This window comes from Scleropages formosus, chromosome 5, assembly GCF_900964775.1.
Source record: "Scleropages formosus chromosome 5, fSclFor1.1, whole genome shotgun sequence".
Classification (NCBI taxonomy): domain Eukaryota; kingdom Metazoa; phylum Chordata; class Actinopteri; order Osteoglossiformes; family Osteoglossidae; genus Scleropages; species Scleropages formosus.
In genome coordinates this window covers 22,741,767-22,765,760 of record NC_041810.1, presented here as the reverse complement: position 1 = coordinate 22,765,760, position 23,994 = coordinate 22,741,767, and the positions used below count along the sequence as shown (strand labels likewise).

At 48.0% G+C, this 23,994-nt stretch overlaps 1 protein-coding gene and 1 long non-coding RNA gene across 5 annotated transcripts in view; one reads left to right on the top strand and one right to left on the bottom strand.

Moving 5' to 3' along the window:
• Window positions 1–23,994, top strand: part of LOC108942194 (neuron navigator 3-like) — a 207,489-nt gene that overhangs the window by 100,658 nt on the left and 82,837 nt on the right. The window lies entirely within an intron of this gene.
• LOC108942277 (uncharacterized) lies at window positions 13,345–16,082 on the bottom strand. The gene is made up of 3 exons (XR_001966696.2): window positions 14,896–16,082; window positions 14,158–14,353; window positions 13,345–13,765 (listed from the first exon to the last, which is right to left on the bottom strand). It is a non-coding gene; the product is annotated as an uncharacterized LOC108942277 (long non-coding RNA).

Genomic DNA, 23,994 nt, shown 5'->3' with positions numbered 1-23,994 from the left:
AGTTTTGTGTGTGTGTGTGTGTGTGTGTGTGTGTGTGTGTGTGTGTGTGTGTGTGTGTGTGTGTGCACGCGCACACTGTGATGCTACGCTGTTCCGATTCCTGCCTATTTGCTGAGCTGTGATGCCCGTTCAAGGCATGATAATCGGTGCTGCTCCAGAAGGACTTTTAAAGAGCAGAATGACCTGAATTGACCTGGAGGTCCCCTGTTGGCATGATGAGTGTGATTTTGCACAGATAACTTGGCGCTGCTGCTACGCCAGCTTCGTAAAGTCACATGAACAGTGGAAGACTGGTAAGGACCGCTGATGTCCTTGAGTGTTTGACCGCTCTGCACAGCTGATAACAAATATTCTCGTTTTTAATAATACTGCCGGCTGCAGAATGGACGCGAGCGGATTGCAAAATACGAGCTGAAACTTTTTTTTTTATAATATTCCCCAAATATATGTTATGCCAAACACAAACCGTTTGTTTTATCAGGTATTGTCACGTGCTTACATGAAGGTCCAGGGTTGGGTTTTCGGAGGGTTAACAACCTTTTTTTCAAGTTACCGTAAACTGAATTGGAACGGAATTACGATGGGTCGTACCGTGCTTTACCTTCTCGGACAAGCTTTAAATCCTTGGGTCACCTGTCTCGGGGTGAATAGTGCTTTGCTGGGGTAATTAATAGGTCTCGATCCTCTCACTCAGAAGGTGGGATTGATTTCATCATCACACCCCAACATCAAACTAACATCACCATCCTCACCTTCTCCAGCTTGTCGCTCGGTCCATCGTTCTCTGAATTCCCTCAGGTAGTCTCCCCACGGTGGCGACAGCGTTGCAACGTGAAACTCCGTCCTCTTGATTTGTACATTTAACTGATGCTTTCCTCCAAAGTCACTCATAATGGGAGATGTTTGCTGTGGTCATGGAGGTAGGAGGACACCTGGAAGGGGTGGACCCTGAAGCCAGCTGCGGGGGGCGGGGTGCAGGGTGCAGGGAGACACCCCTCCCGCTGTCCCACCACCTCAAAACCTTCCACAGTTAAAGGGACGAAGTCCGTGGCCAGTGACTTCCCTGAAGATGTAACCAATTAGGATCCTCCCAATGGTTTATACACCTTTGTACAGCCAGGCAGTTTTTAATTTTTTGGGTGCGTACCTTATTCAAGGGCACTGCTGGTAACTTTTAGATCCGGAGACTGCCACTCTCACCACTGTCTCTCAGACAGTTCAGGAGAAAGTCCAACTGTGATGAGTGTGGCTGTGACGGTTGCTGAGTTACTATGTTGCCATAGTGATACATTTGTGTCACAGTGTCCCAGTGTCCCAGTACAGAAGGTGGGGTTTGTGCTGATGATCCGATTCTGAATCGGACAGCAGAACAGGGCACCGGCCCAAACTACTACCGAGTGCCACCCTTGGAGTTCTGATGCCAGTTTCTATGAGAAAGTGGACTGGACACAATGTTGGACACCATTCAACATCTCCTGGGTTTCTTTAACAGGCAGTTCGAGGAAAAAGTGCAGCTAGGGTTAGATTGCTGGCATCTCCAAAACCTTTCCTGGTCAATAATTTAGTTTTTTAAATAAGGGCGGAAAGTATTAAAGCTAAATGTCTTTTCTTGGGCCGTGGCCCTCTGCTTATGAGCACAGTTGTGACCAGAAGTCTCTTTGTAGGTGGAGCTACTGGTAAATCTGGTCACCTTTACCACTAGATATAGGACTAATCTGTAATGCTTCATAACATTTTCTGTAATATTTTTTTTTTTTTTAGTTTAGTCTGCTTTCATCAACTGCTTGTCTTACACAGAGCTGCTGTTTTCTGCTATTTTTGTACTGTTCCCAGTTTTAGAGAACAGCTGTGTAACACTCTCGTCCCTGCCCGCGTCACACTAATAAAGAGCAGAAGAGTCGAACAGGTATTTGGTGTGTTTACCCCGGTCCTCTGAGTCCCTGCTCTCCAGGAAGGTCAGCCACAGTCGAGGCTTTCAGGCGGATGTCAAGACGCGAATCCGCTCGATGCCCCTTGCAGCGCGGCCTAGTCCCAGTGTCGGCCACGTCCCTTAGCCATCCCGTGGCTTCATGAGGGGTCTCGGTCGTTGCCACTTGTTGCCAGACCCCTGGATCACGGTGAGACCATGGTGAGGCGGTGGTGCCACTTGGCCACAGCCACAGTGCCTTGATCTCAATTTGTCCCCAGAGATACTTAGATAACTCGAGCACTCTGCCACATGCTGCGCACCAATCCTCCGTGTGGGGATAAGCCCCTCGGGGACGTGGACAGGGGATGTCTGGAGCGTGGCTCCCCGCTGGCAGATTTCTTGTGTCCCGCAGCTCAGTGCAGCTGATTTATCAGAGCGCCACCCTCACATGTGAAACGCATCGCACCCTGCTGGTCGCCATCCTGCCATGTTACCCCTTTCAATGTGCTCCTTCTGGACTCAGAGAACAGGGACCTCCTCCTCCAGGCACTTCTGGAACCTTCATTACCACGTAATCACTCCGGTAATCAGAAATGTTTCCGTGGCTTCTCTTGAGCGAGAATGAAGGAAAACGTCCTGGACAGCAATGTGACTCACGGTAGTTACTCATATGACACATGACTGCCATCAGACCTGCCCGCAATAAGTGTGCAGTAAACTTGTGCATGTTGATATCCTCTAGTTTACTCGTGGATATGCAGGACAGAAGCACCATGCGCTCGTGCGACGCACCGCACTCCCAGCGATGGCTCCGGCCTAGTGCGTGACTCACTGCAGTTAGAAAGAGCGCGCTCGGGAAAAATAAACAGAGCTGAAGCAGACGGAGAGGTGGTCGCAGCACACGGAGCTGTCAGATCTGGCTGTGTCATCCAAACAGCGTAAGAGCGGTTTGCGTCCAGCCGCGGGTGGTCTGGCCAGAGGGAGACCTTATCTGGAAGAGAGCAACACTGCAGAGTGACACAACTGGGAGCCGGGAGTTGGGGGTTATTGATGGTGTCTCCCCCTTCGAATCAGCGTCTCTCCACAAACCCCCCCCCCCCATTTTCAACTCTTCCAGAAACAACAGTACTGGCCCTGCAGAACACAGGCAGAGCAGGTGCCAGTCTGCTAAAGAGGGACTTGGAACGAAATGGAACCTGTAAATGTTTGTCCTCCAGTGAACATTTCAGCAGTCAGCAAATGTTGCTCACGTTGCCACATGTTGCTCCTGTCTCAGGACCAGTCACTGTGAGCTGAAGGTTCCAGAATCTCTGCAAAGAGCTGCTGTACCAAAAAAGGTACTTGACCTTAACTTCTCCAGCAGAGTATGCTGCTGTGGAATGATTTCACCCCCTCTTTGTCTCCTTTTTCCCTTAGCCTTTTTGCATTAAATTTTCAGTGATTTTTGCCAGTAGGCGAAGGAAGTGTTTAGTTGGAATCATTACAGCTAAAGTGACACAACCAGGTACGACTGTGAAGGGGAAGTTACTTTTCACAACAAGAATTGCACATTGTATTATGTTTCACGCACACATTTTCAGAACCGCACATCCCATACGGGGTCGCAGGGGACCGGAGCCTAACCCAGCAACACAGGGCGTAAGGCCGGAGGGGGAGGGGACACACCCAGGACGGGACGCCAGTCCATCGCAAGGCACCCCAAGCGGGACTTGAACCCCAGACCCACCGGAGAGCAGGACCGTGGTCCAACCCACTGCGCCACCGCGCCCCCGTCGCATTATGCTTCATACATAAGAAACTGCATAAATAATGCAGGTGTCATTCCCCCCCCAACACTTCATTTGGATAGCACTACAACTGACTCAAAGGTCTTATCAAATTTAAATTAAAATGTTTTATTTTGTTAAAAAAAAAATGTACAGTGAGATTTGTCAAAAATGGAGAAAATTGGAAAGGGGCAAACAGTTTTTCAAAGCACTGTATAGAGTATGTGTGTTGAGTCACAAATGTGGCTAAGGTTCAGAATAATGTTTGTCCCTTCCTATTTTCTCTTTCCTTAACCTTCGATTCCCCCCCCTTTGTTTCGACCAACATTCTACAAGTATACTTGAGAAACACTTTGCAAGGTGACTGCGTGTGTGTATGGAATCTCTCCGACAGGTTAAATATAACGTGGTAAAGGCGCCAAACCAGGGCCGCGGTGGAACAGGAAGAAAAATAGCAGGGCTGAAAAGGGCCCGAGCGCAAAGTGGCTTTGGGAAACATCCTGTTTGTCCCGGGGGAACAATTGCGGAGGGAAGCTGGCCGTGTGGTGCACGTACACGTTGACAGAAACATCACCTTCCCAAACACATTTTGTCAAGTGCTCCGTTTGTCTAAAAACGCGCTCTTCCCTTCCACGGCGCGGCTGCTGGACGCACCAGACACGCTCCGGGTCGCAGGGCCTGTCCGTGGGGGGTCCCCACTGTGACTGTAGGAATCGACATCGCTCTCTTCCTTCGCTGGTCTTCTGTTTTCCTGTGCATCGACACGCTCGTTTTGAAAGTGGAAGAAACAGTGGGTCCGTTTCAAGTTGAGTGGCTTGAAGTGGACAGTCCTGCTTACCCGTGTGTGAAAACAGTCCAAGCCTTCAGGTCCTTTTATAGTCTCTGTTTATCCTCCATATTCTTTCTTTCTGCCAGCATTTCTCCTCCCGTTTCTGTACCTTTTCAGCCCTTCCTGCCATCCTCTGTCCTACGCTCGTGTTTTCCCCGCTGCACATCTACCATTATTGGAGTCGTCCCTTCTCCCAGAGTCTCGTCTCAAGAGTCTCCGTCGCTCTGTTTCCTTCCTCGCCCCTCACCTTTTTTCTGCTCGATATTGATTTGCATACCATTACCATATAAAAGAGCCTTCCGAGTGCCAATTGACCCCGAGCGCCGCTTCTTGGGCTGGTCCCGTCCCCAGGACGAGACCTCCGCTTGCAGTCGAGCGTAAGTGCAGATGGACTGTTTGTGGGGGGGTGGGGTGGGAGGGGGCCTGCTGAGTCGGTCCTTTGGATGAACTGCGGTGCGGGGCTTCCTGCGCCTTCGGCCACGGGATGAACAAACCTGGCTGCACGTGGACCGGTGTGGCTGGAGACAGTCGGATCTCTGGGATCTTACCGGGGTTTTACTGTAACGCAGAGGTCTCGGTGCCATTTATTGGTTTTCGCTCAGATTGATTCTCCGGGCTTAGTCCGTACCGAAACGGCCAAGGCTCAGTGAATTTCCAAAAACACTCCCATGATGTTCTTCCTTGCGTTTTCTTAAAGGAAAATGTGATAATTGGGATGCGATCATGCTAATATTCTGAAGCATAGTGGCTGTATGGAGTGTGATATCCTGCTCTGTGGCTCCCTCAATGGGCTCTTCAGTTCACCGCAGCGTTGGGTCACGTCACTCACGTGGTTCTGTGTGGACCTGCTGCCTGGATCCACTTTATGGAGGTGCAATGTCCTTAGTTTTTTGTGTGTGTGTGTGTGTGTGTGTGTGTGTGTGTGTGTGTGTGTGTGTGGGGGTTTTTGTTTGCTTTCGCTTGCCCCATCACCTCTCTGCCCTCCATGCGGTGGACTGTGCTGCTGTTTTGATCCATGGGCTGCCTTTGATCGTGCTAAATGGGCCGTGAAAGTGAGCGCGGTACGGTTCACCCCAGCGGTCCGCAGTCCATTGAAGCGAGCGCGCTTAGAGGGGTTCCGTAGAGATTCTCTGCCTGATGGCAGCAAACTTTTTTTTTTTTTTTTTTCCCCCTCCCCTTTCCCCCCCCCTTCATCTGGATGATTAAAGAACAGGTTTTATCATGTGTCCTGCACTGGGAAGACTCACCTTGGTATTTCTAACTGTGTAGTCTCTCCCACGGTGGTTTTCACAAGGATAAAACTTGTTGCTTTAGGCTCTCTGACTCTCCCTCAGCCCAGTAGTGTACATGTACAGCTCCGGGCAGCTTACGATGGCAGTGGGCCACAAGGTGTGTGTACTAGTCAGGGTTGTTTGAGGCTGCGGTCGACTAATGAAAGGTTCTTTAGTCAAAATGAAACAAGAACCACAAGTCAGAACTTCTTCTTGAGCTCCAGGTTCATTGTGCACTGTTCCAGCTGAAACCTGCCCCATGTGCAGGGCCTCCTCTTAACAGACCAAAGTGCTTTAGCGTGCAAGTGCAGTGATTGTGGTTGATGACAAGCGTCTGTCCTGTCCCTGGAGGATGCTGGACACACTCCTGATGTCCCCCCCTTGTTCCAGTAAATCTCATCCGCTATGTGACATCATTTGTGCTTTCGTGGCCCGTTTGTTGCTGTTCCTTCCTAAAACTGTTTGACTTTTTTGGGTTCCCTCTGCTTTGCCTGCTCCTCGCAGCCGAGGTTCTGTTTCGCGTTTTAATAGTTTCGGCCTTGTGTCCGTCGAACTGAAACGAGAAGCGGCATCTTCTTGTCCGTGTTTCCTGACCATTGCGGATTCCCGGAACCACCAAACGTTCTCCGTCCCTCCGGCACTGAGGAACTCCCTCGATGAACAAACTCTTTGTCTTCCACTTGCCTCCTGTTCATAAGGTTGGTTGCTAAGGCGAGTCGGTCATTTGATGAGCCTTCAGGAACCCTGCAAACAAATATTCTTTCATTATTCGCTAAAAAAAGCGGCTTAAGGGCGTAATGCCCACCTGGCAAAGGAACCTTGTCGCCTTCTGTAATGAGAGAACCGATGTTATGAAGGGTTCTGTGTCTTCTGCGACATGTGGTGCACACGCCAATCAGATGTCACTCAAAAGCACATCGCTCCGCTTCGTTTTTGAAAGTTCTAAAGTTCTCTTTCACCTTTGTCCATGAGTGTATTGTTTCCACCCTCACAGAGCTGGCATAATCAGACAGAGGGTCGTTTTTTGTACTGCTATGGAGCGTGCTGTGATTTATAACCTAGAAGACACCTTTAAAAAAAAATGGTTGGACTCGTTGGCAACAGACCAACTGTGGAGACTATTTGTTTTCAGAAGATTTCGGTCTTATCTTTCCGTGGTACTTGGCCCAAGGACGATAAACGCGGTCTCGGAAAATTAAGGAATTAAGGAGTTGCTGTTTGGGGTCAATCAATGCAGAGGAAAGTCTACACTCCACATTCAAGGAGAAAATAGAATCATATCCATCCTAGTGTGAGAAGAAAGTGCAGGTATCTTACACACACACACACACAGAGAAAAGACCACATATGGACACTGAAGTGAACAGTCAGGAGGGGGAGAGCTCCCTGGCTTTGCTGTGGGAAGGGGGGGCGAGAGCAAGTTAAGGAACTTGATATTCCACTGATCTTTACTGTTTTAATTAGGCTACAAAGGGAACGAGAAGCTGGGAATTGAAAACACATTGCCTTCCGTCTGTGAACCTGATTGCTGGACGGCCGCCGTGCCTGGCTTTACTCTTGAGCACGCCGCCTCGCATCCCTGCAGCTGGGGAGCGTGTAGAAATGGTGTGTGTGTGTGTGTGCGCACAGACGCTCGAAGGAGGCCCGTCCTCCTCCGTGTCCAGGGTCAAAGGCTCGCTGATGCTCATTTCCTCCGTTCCGTACGGACCGTTGCTCCTGAGAAACACTTGTCATACAGCGCTTGGGATAAAGATCATTGGCACACATTCAGCAGGACTCCAGCTGTGTGTGTGTGTGTGTGTGTGTGTGTGTGTGTGTGTGTGTCTCTTGTCTTGCACAACGGCCATTTCTCACTGTGCTGATAGGGTTGTTGCAGCAGGACAAACAAACACATACTGACAAAGTTGACTTTGACTTGACTTTGACCAGCACAGTTCAGCCAATTAAGTGACCCAATACCAGCAGAGTTCCAGTCAATGTAAAGAGACAATTTCTTCTTTCTTGCCTGTGAAGCTCTAGAGTCATTGCAATTTTCGTCAGCTGCCAACATCAGAACACTGTTGGGTTGTCTGTTCTGGACCCTTAAGTACACTGAGGTTGTTGGGAGGTCTTAAGTGCATCGCGTCTTCTAGCTACCCTTCCATAAACAGGATTCTTGACCAATAGCTAAGTTGGATGTTGCACAACTGTGTGTGAGGTGCATGTGGATCGGGATTTCGTTGTGAAATGTTCCTCTCAGAGATTTGCTCTAAGATAGAACGAGGTCTGCTCCCACGCCTGCTGACCCCCTGCTGAGGACTGACATCTGGTTCGCCCAGCAGTGGTAAGGAACTCACACTCTTGGCATTCCAACTGGCCAAATCCCTCAACTCTTCGGGAAGCCGCTTCCTTTATTACACAAATCCTGTTTTAGAGTGTCCCCATGAGCGGCTCTGGGCTCAGCCCCTGACGTCCCGAAGAGACAGGAATGACTCCTGATAGAGAGATGGCCTGGCTTTTCCCATCTTCTGGGTGAGTGTATTCCTTTCAGCTCTGGGTTCTAAGGAGCGCTTGGGGATCATTGACTGCTGGAGTAAAAGTGTGGGAAAGGACTGGAAGCACAATAGTTCAGAACGGAAGAAGTGGGGGTACATTTGGGCCAATTGGGACAATAGAACTGTATTGCATGAGCAAGGGCAGAATGCTGACAGTGCAACATGGTGATTCAGTAAATTTTTACAGTACTTTTCCAAGCTTGTCACTGAGAATATTGTAGAGTGGGTTCGCATGCGGCGAAGAAGGACTCACGGAAAGTGTTCGTTACGAACGTTTATCGGAACACCGGCACACAGCGAAAGGTATTGGCGCGAACACAAGGGGAAAAATGCTCTCGGTCTGAGGCCCCCTTTTCCGTATGGACCTGTACCTCAAGCTTTCCTTCCCCTTCTCGCTGTCCGACAGACGCTCGCACCTTCATGATCGCCGTTAGCCCCCAAAACGGGTGAACAACATGAATCACGTTTTACCCACAATTCTCAACTATTTGCAATAGAAATCTTATCCTGCTCAAACGCAGCACCCCTCAAACTTATGTTTATTCATTTAACTGATACTTTCCTCCAAAGTGACTTACAATGTAAAGCTACTTTGAAATTATTTACACAGTTGCCTAATTTTTACTGGAGAAATTTAGGGTAAATACCTTAGTCAAGGGTGCTACTTCCAGAGGTGGGAAGCAAACTTGCAACCTTTGGGTCCAAAGGCAGCAGCTCTAACCACTATACTACCAGCTGGCCCTCTCACAGTTGTGGATCTGCTCCTTTGCTCCACCAAAGCCCAAAACCTTTTCATTGCATAAACGTTTATCTTTTTTTCCATAGTAACTTTACCCAATATAGGAACAGTGACTGTTTCCCTCTTGGCAAGACGTCGCCATTTTTATAGCACGGCCTGCCTAATTTTCCCCCGTTAACCGAATTCGTGACCACATTCGACCTTTTTCTTACCCAACAAAAGTGAGCGGTTGTGTAACTTTCCCTAGGAATTTTAACTTGATGCTGGCCCTGGGGATCCACTCCTCTCCACGTGGCTCCGGAGTACTTAAGTGTTTATGAATTTGATGGCAGAGAGAAAGTGTTACAGCCATATCTTCCAGGTCCTCTGCCTGAAACCCAGCAGTGTATGAGTTGAGAAAGAGAACTCTCAGGATGAGATGGTGAAAAGAGATTCCAAACTGTAGCTGTTTGTGCATTTTTTTTGAACGCAGTCATTTCTGAGCTCTACAACAGATGCCTTTGGGAAGGAGTTGATGGTTGTGGTCTCCTCTTCCCAACCAGATGAGCTGGCACACAGTTTTTCTGACTCCTCTAATTTTTTTTTTTTTCCTTCTTCTTCTTACTCAAAAAACCTACAGCATCTCATGTGCTAAGCACCTGCTTTGGGAGGTGGGAGGCAGGGGAGGTATCTGGCTTTCTGCAGGGGGCTGAACAGACTGCCTGCACAGCTCGTCGTTGCCCTATGGTGTCCCGTAAGAGCTCACCGGGACAAGTCTGGAGGCAGAGTAGGTCTCTTTAATGGCGGCATGAATTCGAACCTCACTGTGACCGGCAGCTCAGCCGGCCGTTCTACTGGGACAGTTTGCTAGTGGATATTGAGCAAAAACATGAAGAGATGTGCTCATCTTGGACATGCTCTTAGAGAGACTGTGCTCTGTGAATACGCATTACCTCTCATTACCTACCCCGGACAGGTTGCTCGTGACTACAGTGAGAGCAAAGCGTGGTAATGTACACTACATAGTGAATGCATAACAGTTATTGCTCATTGCAGAAATGAAGATATGAAGAATCAGGATGGGTTTGTAGTTGAATTGGATAGTGGAGTGCTGCAGTAGTTCATTAGGTAGATCCAGGGAACTGTTGCAGCATGTAGTCTAAGGCTTGTGCAGGTGCCTTTGGCTGCACTGTAGTTGTGTGATCACTCTTCCAGAACCTTAATTGAGATCTCAAGTGTTCCCCCCCCCCCCCTTTCTTGATGCACCAAATGTTTGCTTTCTTTATAGAAAGTCACCTTAAGGCTGAGGAATTGTAACAGGTGCTCTGGAGCCTTTCTGGTTGTATTTCCCCAATACGTTTGGAATCCGGTACATCACCTTTTTGGGCTTTGAACACACATCAGAGAGAAAGCACACGTCAGAGTTGTCCAGCTCCATCTTTTCATTGCTCTTTCTAAGCCTTGCTCTGCCAGGTCTTTCAGATTCCATATCTGACTGAAATCCCGTCAGAATTCCAGGTCTGTTTCAGGGGCTGTTGATCGCGGCCGTTGGGTGGAGGAATTTCAGCTCCTCTCTAATATCCTGCAGTCTGCACCATCCTTGACGTTCTTGTTTTTACATATGGCTGTTGGCGGGACGACTTGGCTGTTTAGTTATGGAGCTGTAGCAAAATATTCTTCCCAAGATGGGTTTACCAGACGAAGTGTGCTCCTTTCGCAGGCTTTATGGTCAAACGGCCAGTTTTTTTAGAGGATGCATTGCATTTGATTTCTTGCACAGTCCGTCTGAGTTTTAATATGCTAGGAATGTCAAGTTTGCAGCCGACCATGTGACATAAGTGGCAGCCAGGTCTACCCTGACGTTCAGACTTAAATGGTTTAGTAGCAGATGGAGAGGTCAAGTGCTTAATGCCTGCTGGTCATATTTCATGCTTAAAGATCTAGGGTTGCAGGTGCTACACCAGAGCACCTCACACCCACACTGATGTCGTTTGTAGAATTTGGGTGTATACAGCTCCAAATGAACCAGATCCTTGAGCTGGATAGTGTTCCTCAGTTGCTCTTTTACTACATGTGCAGTGACGAAAGGAGGAAGATGCCATGTTCGTTCACTGAATGAACGCAAAATACCAAAAGATGGACCTGAGAAAGTTTGTCAGTTTGTTTTGCAGTCTGTTGTTACCGTGAACTTTCATCTGCACATCATCATATTGGCCACACTTTGACCTTGTACTGTTAGGCAGCAAAGTAATGCATGAGATACAGAATTTAATGGAAATCTTTAGTGACGTAACTTTCTTTGGTGCGGTGCCTAGCAGCGGTATTCTTTTGTCGAGTCATAAATTGTCTTTTGAAATTTTGCTATCTGTGACATTTTATATCAAAGCCCTGAAATTCGAATGTGATTGTTGGCATTGTTTTTAAGTTGAAATCTATATTTTAAAGAAAAATTAAAAAAGAAAACTGGAAAATTCAGTTTTCATAGGTATTTGATAGCCGACGAGAAACGACTCCCCTAATGAGGACACCAGATACGACAGAACAAAATGTCTCAGTGCTGTTTGTGATTCACCATTTATATGAGAGTTGGTTGTGCCTCTTAATGCTTTCTGGGGAAAAGTCACTTTTTCAGAGGACAAAGAACTTGGCAGTATGATTGTTGTATTCTGGCTGTGTTTGATGGTAATTGCCCATTGTAAAAAAGCTGCACTGCACATTGAATGGGACATCTCGTTGTGGAATGTGAATGTACCGTGGTACTTGTCATCGACTTTTAAAGAAATGATTATTTACTGATGGGAGCTGATGGGAAACAGGCTTTCAATAAAGAGGTTAAGGAATAAAAGGAAATAACAAGGACCACACTTCTTGTTACGGTTGGATGATCTGTCATCGGAAAGTCAGTCTTTTACCGTGAACTTTGAGTAAGCAGCACATTGAGCGATTATACTCAATTCCTCAAATAACTAAACGATGGCAATACTAATGATATACACAAGGGTGGCAGGTAACCTAAAGAAAAGACTTAAGCTGTTACTGATTCAAGTTTCAGGAAAGTCACTGCTGTAGTTTTTTTGTTTTGTTACATGGTACTACTCTTGAGTGGCTTCTCTTAAAGTATCTTAATGCAAAAAAATTGAAATTGTTTTTGGATACATCTTTTCTAAGCCACATAATAATAATGATAAGGCTCTGGTTGCATTAATGCGCAATGAGGGAAAACTGGGTGTTCATCTCTCAGTTTTATAGATGTGTATTTTGATATTCTTACTGTAAAAACACTTAATCTTGAAGCCGTTTGTACTGAGTTTGGATTTAACTGTTGTTCAGCAACAACATAAACCATAATAACTCCATTCTGTTCATTGGCTTTCTGTGCCCCCCTCACCCATATCATGTCACAGTTTGTAGGACAGGTAAAAACATCTGCAACCCAATACCTAAAAGGTCACTGCACTCTTCAGCCTCTGACCCCTTGGTCATGCTTATCATAAGAGGTTCAGAATTTGAAGTCATTAGGTTCTTGGTGGTTTGAGCTTGCTCACCTCCTCAAATTGGCTGAATCCCATTTTCAGCATTCCAGCAGGGTCTCAAAAAGCATCTCTTGTAAAATAATTCTCTACTGATCTCCTAACAGCTCCATAAATGTGCATCTCAGCATGTCAGGATCACCTTTCTTCTGCCTCCCAGGCTCAGTGTTGTAGGCAGCTACTCATGTAATGTGTGCCAGCAAAAACAGTGGTAGGACAAACAAACTGCTTTGACATCACGTGTCTCCGTCTGAAGCTCTTTGCCTGTTGTGAAATGATCTTTGGTTTACTCGGAGTTGCGCGTTGCTTTGGTGAAGAGTAGTAATTGCAGGATCCGAAAAGCAGCTTTAGCTGTTCGCTGCCAAAGAGGTCAGTACAGCACTGGAGTCACAGCATTTGCTGAAATCACTTTTTCACCCAGTACTAAAGCTGTGAGTGTGACGTGAAACTGCTGTGTGTTCCTCCCTGAGGCTGCTGCTGTGATGAGTTCATTGGTGGTCATTGTAGAAGAATGGCCCTATAAAGTGCTGAATGTTAAATACGTTATTGCTTTTGCAGGATGCAATTCGCTTAATTCAGATTGGAGATTGTTAGCGTTTTCATCAGGCATCTCTTTTTGTTGGGCACCATAAAACACCTTGATTCTCCTTTGTCGTTCCCTGGATTTGAATGTTGGTGTGTGGAGAGCTTCCGGAATCACACCAGACAGACAGTGTTCAGTGTGGTGATGGAAAATTGATAATGACATGAATGGATGGGAGGGTTTGTATCAGAGAAGAGACAAAGCGGGAAATCGTAAAGAGGGAGAAAAAGGACGAAATTCGCTCTCTGCTGATTGGATACTGAAACGAGTCAGTATTTACAATGTTTATCATGCTTATCAGTACTAAGGGTCTAAAGGTTTTGATGACAACATAATAATAGATTGTTTTTTGATTTCCATTTGTAGCTCCATGTTAAGCATAATGCATATTGTTCAAGGATCTCCCCCGAAATGGATATTTTGCCCATGCAGGGACAGAGGTGTGCGTTTCTGTTGGAAAGGGCCTGTGGGTGCGCTGTGATGGTCTTCCTCACCATGGTAATCCCACTGGGAGCCACCCGGCTGCTCTGCTGCTGCTGCTGTAGTTCGCGGCTGCTGGTCGTCAGCAGGAGTTCCGTCAATTTGGGACGGGCGTCCATAGTCGTACTTTTTGGAGGGCCCTTATCTTGAAAGGTTAACAGAAGGAAACCCAACTGCTCAGTTTATCTTTCTCAGATATGACACAGACTGATAACCTGGCCTGAGATTAGGAGTCTCTGGAACTGGTTTAAAGGAACCTCCACTCACACTCTGTTTTCTCTCTGCATCTCGACTGCACATCTTCCTGGACAGTGAACTGAAATATTGTTCATCACTTGCTGTTCAGTGTTCCACATTCTATACAGCTGATGTGCTTTGGGTCAAGTGGGCTACGCAACGGTGTCTCGCTAAGGATTTGAGCGCATGACCCCCGATGCAGAATGAACTAAGTCTCCCGAAAATCCAGGTTGCCAAGAGACTGTGTGCTGCTGTATGACTCACCAAAACACAGGCGATAGACAAGTTATCACTACTGACCAGAAAGTGAAGATGTGATGTTCTGGCCCATATGAAGGTGGGCCTCCATTTCTCCCGGAAATTAGTCACTGTGAGGGCTGCACTTTGAGGCGGTACAGTCTGACCACACTTCCTCCCTGCTGAATCACTGCCGTCAGTGTCCTTCTGATTTTGCCAAAACCACAGCAGTGGTTGGTGGTGCTTCTTCTTTCATGTTCTGAAACACAGAAGAACTCCCTCTGAACCACTTCCATTTATTTATTTAGCAGATGCTTTTCTCCAAATTGATTTCCAGTGAACACTATGTGGTGTTATCAGCCCACACACCTTATTCACCATGGTGACTTACACTGCTAGATACACTACTTACACTGGGTCACTCATCCATACATCAGTAGAACACACTCGCTCTGTCATTCACACACTATGGGTGAATCTGAACAGCATGTCTTTGGAGTGTGGGAGGAAACCAGAGCACCCGGTGGCACAGTGACTTACTACTGAACACTTACTGTTTTCAACATGGTACTTTTGGAGTCTTTATCTTTATTCAGCCTTATTCTCTGAGATTAAATGGGCTGCGATTTCAATGGAAAACAATCTTCCATTTCCATTTTTTATTGCATGATGTTGTGGCTCAAACAGTTATCCACAGTGACACCTTCCTTGGCAGTATTTGCACAGCCTGGTTCCTTTTTCTAAAAAGAGTTCCAGGTTAGCTGTGTCTTACAGAGACCCTGACCTATGACCCTCTCATACCTGTGTGCCACGCCAGGGTTGCTGCACCACTGTGCCACCTGCTCTCCTGCCAAGGCGTGCACAGAAGGGCAGACTGTGGTCCAGATAATGTTTGTCACCGTGGAGCCGAACGCCCGCTGAACCCCTCCTTCACAGCACTGAACCACAGAGGCAGTATGTGAGGAGGAGGAAGAACATGGACTAGGCCCTCCAGCAGAGCTTTGCAGGGGTCATGGAACAAAAGATCTTGGCTGAGGGGAAAAAAATGCAGACAACGGGGTTTTGGCTCCTGCGACACCTCCCTCGCCCCCCACCCCGTTGTACGTCCATCCCGCTCGGCCCCAGCCTGTCCCATACTCCTATCCACACTGTAAAAGAGCGATATTACGTGTTTACACCAGCTGTGGTGAGTTGTAGCACTCTGAGTTACACTAATAGCCCTATTAAAATGCAATCAAAGCTGGTTATTGCATTCTCTCCATGGACAATGACACAGCATTTGATTACATTTTAATGAACACATTTGTTGATGTCAACACAGGTTAAATTTAAGTGTGTTCTTTGCGTCTTTTTTCTCCTCGATGCTATCGGATTAATTACAGGTGATGCCATGTGGAACTGACTGTAAATACTTTCCTTTTCCTTATATTTTGAGACCATTTAAGTCATACTTTACTGTTGTCTTGTCTTCATGCTTGCATGTCTGTCGATTCTCCAGAAAGTCCTTCTCCGTGATTTCCATTGTACTTGTCACTTACAACAGAGCCATTAGTTGGACAAAGATTATTACTCTGTTAATAAATCACTTTCCAGTCATTCCGTTTTCCAAAATACTCAGTGCCTGTGAGAAACGATGAGGGGCATTTCAGTTCTCGACTGGCTTTTCTTGATCTAGTTTGGGGCAGCCGTGCTCCGTGTGTCCAAGCTCCACGCTGAAAGTTGAAGTGTGACTCGGACATGGAAGTAAAACGGCAGGTGATTCTTGCAGGAGATTTTGTGAGCTCACCGGGAATGTCCATTATTTGCTGCTGGCGGTGGCGGCGGTGAGCTGTGTTTTTGACATTCTTTGGTGCAGCTAGTACTTGTTTGGTACATCTCGTTCTCTGAGTGAATTATTGACTGACCCTATTTCCTTGTTGTTGTTGTTACCGTTATCATTAATTTGTATTTCGTTCATGCCTTGGTCCAGCTTCTTACATCCCTGGGTACACTACACAAATCCTCTTAACCATCAACACAACAGAGCTACATAAGTGGTTACAGTGGCTGCCTTTGGACCCAAATGGTACAGGTTTGATTCCCAAATCCAGCTGTAGTACCCTTGAGCAAGGTACTTACCCTAAATGGGCAGCACAGTGGAACAGTGAGTAGCGCTGCCGTCTCTCAGCGGTTGGGTTCGATCCCCGCTCAGCGTGGAGTTTGCATGTTCTCCCCATGTTTGCGTGGGTTTCCTCTCGGTGCTCTGGTTTCCTCCCACAGTCCAAAGACATACTGTTCAGGTTCCCCCGTAGTGTGTGGGTGATAGAGTGTGTTCCACTATGGATGAGTGACCCTTTGTAAGTAGTGTATCTAGCAGTGTAAGTTACCTTGGTGAATAAGGTGTGGGGGCTGATAACACTGCATAAAGTTTATTGGAAGTCGCTTTGGAGAAAAGTGTCTGCTAAATAAAGAAATGTTAATCACACCAGTAAAATTACCCAGCTGTATAAATGGGTAAATAATTTTAAGTGCCTTAATGTTGTAAGTCACTTTGGAGAAAAGTATCAAGTAAATTGATTAATATAAATGTAACATACACTATGGTGAATTTTGTCACCAGTTCACCTGAAGCATGTGTCATTGGAAGGTGAGAGGAAACCAATGTGTGAGTAACTGTAAACTGTGGGACTCTATATGGGGTAGTCTTTATGTGGAAGTTTTGACTTTTTACTTTGTGAAGTGAAGAGAAGAACAATTCATTGCTCATTTTTTAAAAAGAAAAAACCCATTATTGCCTGTTTAGCAGCAATAATTTGACCGTGGCGGATACAGCTTAACCCTCATTTTTTCTGTTTTACTGTCTCTTTTCATAGGCGGCTTTTAATGGATCGTATTTCTTTGTTTCAGAAGGAGCCGTTTTCCATGCAGTGTCTGATTCGGTGTTATACTTCCGATATGGCACAGGAGTACAAGGTAGTCTGAGACAGCCGGTGCTCCGAGATGACTGTCGGTGAAGACCATAATGGAGGGGGCCGATTAAACTCGGCCAGGGGAGGAGTACCTCGCGGAAGGGCAGATATGGAAGTACCGCATTGAGGTCTGTGTTAAGCAACGCAGGAACATGTGGGGGCAGGGGCACTGAGGTCCTTCTCAAGGCTGTATGGTCACCTCAAAGGTGGAACAGGGACCTTCTCTGTGATCTGCCCATGGGGGGGGGCTGCTCTTCACACGGCCTCTGCTGCAGGAGGAAGGAGTACCTGGCTTTCGGGGCAGAACATGCGGTACATTGTTACTGACACTCTAAGTATGTTGCGGGTCATGGGGTATGACCGTCCCTCCCACCCGCTACGAAAGTAACAGATGCTGATCGAAACAAAGGCTCCAAACAGCTGAGTCTCTCACCCGTGACTGAGCACTTATTGTGGTGGAGCTCGGCCGCGGGTTTGACCCGGTGTCCGTCTTCAGCTAATTCGTCGGAGGGAAATCTGCCTTTCTGCATCGGACAAATTGTAGGGTGTGAGACAAGAGTGTCTGAGTTGCAGTTGCAGTCTGGGGGCAGCGGGACATAAGTGGTGGTAGTGGTGCAGAGCACGGGGGGGCCTTTCCTTTTTATGCGATTCACTCGGCATGGCCGCAGAAACCTCCGGTGCTGCTTGCGTCAGCTTCGAGCGCCTGCGTCCGGTCATCCTGTAGCTAGGGCCATGGCGTCACACCCTCCTGGACAGACCCCCGCTCAGCCTGCGGGGCCTGCTCTCCACGCTGAAAGGATGAGGACGGCCCTTGGCTCCGTGGGCATTTCCCCGCTCCGGTGAAATATCGCTTTCCCCCACTGGGGAGGATTACTGACACGTACCACAGAAAGCAGAAGGCTCAGGTTGCGAGGGGATTTAAAAGCTGTCTTTGAGACGCCTGTATCGTTTTTCAAAGAAGCCCCTTGGATGGCAGTTTACATGGGCAGAAATGATTTGGGCCTGAAAAAGATCCTGCCGAGCTGGCGTCGGTGGAATTTGTCCAGCAATTTAGGTTTATTCTGCAAGTAAAATGAAATAAAAGCAGCAGTGATTTACATGCCCACTTTGGAAAATTTTTCTTTGTTTTTTTTTTTTTGTTTTAATAGTTATTGAAATTGTCTGTAACCAATTTTTGTGAAAATCATTAAACCATATTTTTAGTTTATTTTTAGTTAACCTTCAAAGCCAATATTGGTCTGTCTCTAATGATTTATTTTAACCTAATTTGTTTTCCAGAATATGAATGTCTGCAAATGGACTTTTAAAAGCACAGTGAAAAGGTCAGTGGAGTCGTATTCGATGACTGGTGCGTTCATTAAGAGCGATCGATACATTATTTTATGCCAGGGAACATTCTCTTTGCCTGTGTGCTTTGCTGATTGCCGGAAGATATTTTGCTGTCTGAAGGCTCTAGAAACATCCTGTTTTTATTTGGATTTTAAGACTTACTTCTGCTCCCGCCGCGACTCGGCCGTCTCGCTGGATGAGCCTCAGGGTAATACCCTATTATGGACTCCAACCGCTCTAAGCCCATCTTGGCTGCTGTCCCTCTCAAGCCGGTAATACCGGTGCATCACCACCCCGATGGATGCCGCTCCGATGAATTGATTCGGAATGCCAAACATGCCGCAGCAATATGGATTATTTTCCACAGCTTTCCACCTGTGTCATCGCGTAACGCTCCCAGCAAGTACGAATTCCATTTAAGCGATCGCTAATGTTCCCCAGCCAGTAAAAATTCCACTCGCAGAATCAGTTCTGCTGCTTGGCCAATAGGACTTTCACTATTGGCATGATTAATGCTGCCCAACCAATCGCTGGTGATGCTGCCCGGCCAATCAGAATTCTCTTTGCCACATTGGTGACACTGCCTGGCCGATCAAAATTTTGTTTGCAACATTGGTGACGCTGCCCGGAAAACCAGAAGTATCTTTACGCCACTGGTGACTGTCTGGCCAATCAGAATTCTCTTTGCGATATCAGCGACACTCCCCAGCCAACCAGAATTCTCTTTGCAACATCGGTGATGCTGCCTGGCCAACTGGAATTCTTTTTTGGTCATGCATTCTTTCATTGGTCATGCTGCCTGGCCAATCAGAATTCTCTTTGCCACATTGGTGACACTGCCTGGCCGATCAAAATTTTGTTTGCAACATTGGTGACGCTACCCGGCCAACCAGAAGTATCTTTACGCCACCGGTGACTCTGTCTGGCCAATCAGAATTCTCTTTGCGACGCTGGTGATGCTGCCCGGCCAATCAGAATCCCCCTTGCGCTGGCAGAATGCAGGGTCTGTTGCATGAGCACTACATAGCCTGGAGTTGACATTAGCGTTAAACATATGAGAGCAGCACGGTCCAAATATGAGCACAGTAGACAGATGATTTAGAGATGGGTGTCTAGGGTAAAACAGTAGCTCTTTGTTGTAGGACTGTTGTGAAAATAAATCATCTCCTTAAACTGCTGAAAGATAAAAGGCTCTGCAGCGCAGCGATGAATTATATACAGAGTGATAACCTGATATTGACTTTAAGCGCACCGTGTCCCGAACGCGAGGCCATATTAGTGTTATCACCCTTTGTGTTCGTAAGTGTTCAGTAATCCCTTAAATCAACAGCCCATGTGAGAAGATCTCGCTCTTCTCTTAATTTTGGGGGGGAAATGAGTTTATGATTTATTTTTAGGCCTTGTGACTTTTTAAAGAGCGCATCAGATGAATGCTGTTCATGTTAGAAACGTATCATCTCAGTTATAGTGTCGGTGTTCAGTGCTCCTGTTGTTCTCTCCTTGAAAACCCGTTTCGCTCAAGAAGCTGAACCGAGGACGGGGCAAGACCCCATCGTGGTCCTACACTCTGCAGGTGTCCACTAGTGATCCTAACAGTGGTCCACCTTCGAGTCTTTGTGAGGAGGGGACTTGTCACGTTTGTTTGTTGGACCAAGTAGTGGGAATTGTCCAAACAGTCGCTCCATGCGCTCAAGAACGTGTGTGTGTGTGTGTGTGTGTGTGTGTGTGTGTGTGTTTTGTAGCGCTCCTCATGAAGCCCATCACGGTGCTCCAGTGTGGTCAATGATTGGACAGGAGGAAGCAGCGCCGCTCTGCCACAGATGTTGCCATGAGACTCATTTACCCCACGCTGGACAAACATACTGTGTGCTCACATTGTTATTAATATTCGTTGTCATTAATATTCCTCGTCTGTCTGTGCGGCTGCCTTCGGAAGTCTGATAAATGGGAATCATTGTCCTCGTTCCCTCCCCAGGCCAGGCTGCGCTCCCCCGCACCCCCGATCGCGGAGGCACCCGGAGGAGGGTGTAACGTGGGTTCGCGTCCACACTGAAGAGGCACATTGTGTGGACGCAGCCCCGGGCTCAGCCTTCTGATGGACTGTGGGCAGGACGAGCCCGCAGGTGGGCGACACTGTCACTGTCAGAGAGTTGGCAGCGCTGTGAGATGCAGTAAAACGCGACCCACTTCTTTGTCCTGTTTGCCATGGGAACCTGTCACCTGTGTGCTGGATGGCTGGGGGGGGTTTCTTTTTAACACGCAGAGATGGATGCCGCGGATCTGAAAGGAGAGAATGGAAATGTGACATGCAGACGTCTCGAGGGCTTCTGCTGCGTTTCCCGTGTGTCTCGGCACGTCTGACGTTTGGCTCTCAGCTCTTTTCACTCATCCTTTTGCCCTCAGTTGGGAAACTTGCTCACTTTCTGACTGAAGTGATATCTTTCCTGGAAAGAGACATTTATTACACTGCGCAGTCTACACCATCATGTCCAAATGGTTATTTAAAGTTGTAATGGCTCTACGGGTTGCACGGTGGTGCTGGGTTCGAGTCCATCTTAGTCTCTTCTAAAGCTACTATGTCTGTATTTGTTTGAATGGGTTTTCTCTGGCTACTCTGGTTTCTTCCCACAGTCCAAAGGCACATGTTTCAGAGTAACAGATGACGTGTGTGTGTGTGTGTGTGTGTGTGTGTGTGTGTGTGTGTGTGTGTGTGTGTGTGTGTGTGTGTGCGCACTTGTGCGAGTTGGTACCCAGCAATGGATGAGTGTCCCTTCCAGGGTGTACCCTGTTGACCCAACCACCCTCTGGTTCTGCGATAAGCTCCAGACCGTTGTGACCCTGCCATAGAGCGAGAGACTAATGGCTACAGCGGAAAGTGTTCCTGTTCTGGTTGATAGAAACGGGTTTCTGGTCGAAGGCTTTTAAACACAGGTGGTCTGAACGGCCTTGTGGGAAATTGCTTTACTTTCCAATAAAGTGAAGACAGGAAAGCTCTCAAGTCCCAGCTGACTGTTACGTCCCTGGGGTTGCCATTCGGTTTGAACACGGTGACCGTGTCGTTTGTGTGGTGTCCCTTAGCGCTCTCAGATGAACCTGAAACAGCGCTGTGTTCATGGGTCACACCCTCCCCACTTTCTTATTCACAGGGCTTTGAGTGTTTGAAAGTGTAACCGCTGTTCCAAATGCTCTGCTCCATGGTCCTCTCTCTTCCCCGACACCTTTTTTCGTTATGTCCTCACCCTGGACATGAAGACGACCCATCTCATGCGAGCAGCTCTGAGGACAGATGGGCCGCCGCGCCCTTCGGCGGCGTCTGCGTCACGAAGCCCTTGTGCGTCTCCGATGAACGCAGCGATTGGAGTCATTACAGCGCCGCCTTTGCCAAGTATTGGAAAGCGCCGAGTCTCGCCGAGCCCTTTGAACGTCCCTCCTTTGATTCGTCTGCCAGCCTCCCGCCATTTAGCAGTCCAGGGCTCCCTTGCGGCCGCTCTCCTGAGGACGAGGGTATTTGAGAGTATTTTATTGCTCTCACCTCGGAAGCAAAAGACCCAGGTAGAAGAACATTAAGCGGGGTACATAACCTCACTGGCTACAGTTTTAAAAAAAAAAAAAAAAAAAAAAAATACCTTGCTGTGTTAAGACTGTTTAAATGGTTAAATTGCTGTAAGCAGTTTAGCATTTGAACCCAACACCGACCCCCTGAACAAAGGGGTCCTCGTGACTAGTAACTGTGACGTAAGTCGACGGGGAAAAAAAAGAATGGGGACCAGGGTACGTCCGGGGGACATCACCGTGTTGCACTGGGACTGAACGTGCGTGTCGCCGTCTGCGCCCGTTACCAAGTGAAGTTCACCTGAAGTTACTCGAGCGACCTTTGATCCCAGAAGTGACGGATGCAAATGTGCGTAAGGCATCAGTGGATAGACACGCGGTGATTAGAGCGGATAATAGATCTTTGGCGAATGAGAAGTTCCTGGAGCTGCTGACACTTTGTGAAAGACAGGTGATGAAGACCTAGATGTGGAAGATAAAGGCACATCTGAGGGAGGGTCTGACGTTCTCATTTTTCAAGCTGCCACTCGATGGAGGAAAGAAGATCCGTCTTTTTTTAAAAAAAAAAGAAAAAAAAAAAAAAAGACTGGAGGCCCTCTAACTACAGGGGTGTGTGAGGCATCTTGTTCTCTGAGTGTGTTGCCGTGCCACCTTCTGCGCTCTTACCGCGCCTCCAGGAAGCAGCACCTCGACTCGCCTGGCTGGGAAGTTGGGGCGACCTGAGCGGAAAGTCCAGGCTGTGAACGAACACGCTGCGAAAAAGGAGCACGAGGTATTTTGTGTCCAATACGTACGGACGTGCTCCGTGCGGAAGAGGTTACCCAGAATTCCTGGCTAGCAGGTGTACGGGCAGCCAGTGTCACCTCGCTCCTGTTTTTCCCAGCCACCTGTGGAACGGAGGACAGCTGCTCAGTGTGAGTGTGCACACACGCACATGCACGCAAGCAGTCCCTCCTCTTCCTGCTATGATGAACTTCGAGTGCAGGGGAGTTTTCAGAAGGTCCCCAGGAGAAAGTTCTGATTGGTCATGAGCTGCAGAGGGTTCTGTTGGGACACACAGGCCAGGAAAACAAGTCTGTTGAAAGAAACATGCCCATTACACACACACACCCACACACACACAGTCTGCTGACCTCAGATACACACCCTGTACACCTGAACCGGAGTCCTGCCTTGAGCCACAGGGGACCAGAGTGACTCAGCGTGACGTCCTCTTTCCCAAGTGACTCGTCGCCCTTTGATTCAACAGAAGAATGTTGTTTTCCGATGGCGGTGGAGTCCAGCGTTAGGAAGGACGCTACCTGAACACGAGCTGCTTGTTCTAGAAAGATCTGGGATGTGGGCGCCGTGACCCCGGTTCACCTTCTCCAGGGTAAGAGTCCTTCGCCGGTCCTGTGGGAGCGCAGAGTCGGTGCTCAGGTGGACGGCTGTGTGGTGTACGGGTCCCCCTGTTGGTGCATCCCGGTACTGCAATCAGGAAAAAAAGGCCCCAAAAGGGCTCTGCGGCAGAGCTGCTCGTCCCAGGAGCCGAGAGCGTTAACCACGCGGCTCATCTCGCACGCAAATCCTGAGCTTTATTCACCGGACGAATCCTGTGGGTCACTGGCGAATGAGGTGCGTTTTGTCTGCGATCGGTCGCCGTTCCCTCGTCCACGAAAATGCACCACGGCCGTACCGAGAGGCGGTTAATGAACTGCGGGCCCCGTTTCCCTGCCCGCGGATGTCCCGCTGTAAATACACGGTAGGCGCAGCACTCGTAGATGAGGGATACGAGTCGTTTTGCAGCTATCGTTTTCTGCTGGAACGTGTCTCTGGGGGTGCTGGAGATGTGATGGGTGTGATGCTTGTAACGCTGCTCACAGGACCTGGAGGTGCTTGGCTTGCGTTTCCCCCCTGCATCCGCTGGTTTTACACACACACACACACACACACACACACACACACACACACACACACACACACACAGGTGCCACACAGCACTGACTCCACTCTGGGGCGGGGTGTACCCGGAACATGTGAAGGATGAACGGGAACTCGCCCAGGCACAGCGCTGTCATCAGATCCCGGACGT